The sequence below is a fragment of the Neophocaena asiaeorientalis genome, unplaced genomic scaffold (assembly GCF_003031525.2).
Source record: "Neophocaena asiaeorientalis asiaeorientalis breed wild unplaced genomic scaffold, Neophocaena_asiaeorientalis_V1.1 scaffold327, whole genome shotgun sequence".
In the NCBI taxonomy this organism is placed as follows: Eukaryota; Metazoa; Chordata; class Mammalia; order Artiodactyla; family Phocoenidae; genus Neophocaena; species Neophocaena asiaeorientalis.
In genome coordinates, this window is record NW_020174560.1 from 5,703,265 (window position 1) to 5,705,328 (window position 2,064).

Genomic DNA, 2,064 nt, shown 5'->3' on the forward strand with positions numbered 1-2,064 from the left:
GGTAGCTCGGACTAGAGTGGTTATAGAGAAAAAGGAGAGGGACTTCCCTGGTGGCACAGTGGTTAAGAATCTGCCTGCCAATGCAGGGGACATGGGTTTGATCCCTGGTCCGGGAAGATCCCACGTACCACGGAGCTACTAAGCCCATGTGCCACAACTACTGAGCCTGAGTTATAGAGCCTGTGAGCCACGACTACTGAAGCCCACGCGCCTAGAGCCTGTGATCTGCAACAAGAGAAGCCACTGCAATGAGAAGCCTGCATACTGCAACGAAGACCCACTGCAGCCAAAAAATAAATAAATAAATTTTTTAAAAAAGTAAAAGAAAAAAGGAGAGAAATGCATTGAAGATGGTATTGACAAGACTTGGTATTGGGTTGGATATGGGTTGGGGACCAAGGACCACTGAGATTTCTGGCTTGCCCTACTTGATAATTGAATGATGTCCCTTGATGATTAAATGAGGATCTAGGACAACTTTATCAACACTGTTACTACTTGCTAAGAAACCATTGAACACAGATTCTCAGCATGCATGTAAATATGACGCTCATATGAAAGACATTTCATTGCCTGCTTTTCAGCTCTGACTGTGATGATTCTCCACCAGACCTTGTTTAAAAGAGGGGATCATCGCATGAGTTTCAACCATTAACTGAAGTAGACAAGGTTATTTGGCTTTTCTGGGCCTCAGTATTTACACCAGTAACACAAGAAAGCTGAACCAGATGGCCTCTGAAGGGTAGTACAGATTTGGAGCGGGGGATGCCAGTGGTTTCTGGTAGCCAGGGGTCTTCCAAACACTGAATACTCTTCATGACTGTCTCTCCTCAACCCCTGGGCTTTCACAGTGAATGCTAATATAGCCTATTGGTTGGTCATTGTTCTGCTCCTGGCAGAGCTACAGTTCCTGGATTCCTGCTTCTGTGTTCCAGGATCGTGACTAAGGTCTCTGCATGAACCACCATAACCTCAAGTAACTATGGACCAACATCAAATACTTCTCTCTAAGTCAGTTTTGGGACACAATACCAGATGGTCCCAGAGAAACTTTAGTCCTCTGTGTGTTTTTATTTCAAAATCAAGCCTGTCTTCAGACAGCAGAACAAATGTGCCGAAATCCTGTTCCGAAAACCAAAATACGCAAACTCCAAGGAACCACCAGCCCTTTAGTCAATCTGCCTTCTAGAGAATGCTCTTACTATTCAGTACTCCTGGGTCTACCTCCTTTCCAGCCACACCACTAACACAGCATAGCACCTGTAGCCAGTTGAGCCATGCCAACTTTGTTGCCAACCACAATCAACAAGGTAGGGGGCTGCCCCTCGATCTGAATTTCTCCACATAAACTCCTATCTATGGGTTCCTACAGGGGAACTCAGGGTCATATGCTTTAGTTGTGGCCGTGATGCCTTTGCATACCATGGCTTGTCTAAAACACTTCATTGAGGGAATTCCCTGGCGGTCCAGTGGTTAGGACTCCGTGCTTCCACTGCAGGAGGCACGGATTTGATCTCCATGGTTGGGGAACTGAGATCCTGCAAGCCGTGCAGCACGGCCAAACAAACAAAAAATAAAATAAAATAAAATAAGGTACTTCATTGAGAACTGCCTAAAGTAAACACGATGACATAAGTCTGGCATAAAAATCACCACTATGTTGAAAGCTTTGGCACTTAGGTTCAGACTAAGGACTGTCTCAGAGAATCCAAAGGCCTCTTGCTCTTGCCACATCTTCCAGCCAGCCCTAAGAAGCACATCTCATGGAAACTATCACTGATTTATCCCTACCTAAGGCTATGATACCTTCCAGCAAGGAACATGGCAGAGTTTCCCTACACCTCACTCTGGCCATGATTTGAGTGATGAACTCTGCCTTATGTTATATTCAAGACCACTCCTGCTCTCTGCCCTGCTTCCTTCTCAGAGTTCCTGAATCAGATAAGTGCCTTCTAACTTTCTCTCTCATGAATGAGAAAGCTCCCTATGGATGACATCCTTCCACATTTAGATTACTGCTCTGGAGTGTAAGCTTATTCCCCAGTGGTAAATATGTTAATTCTA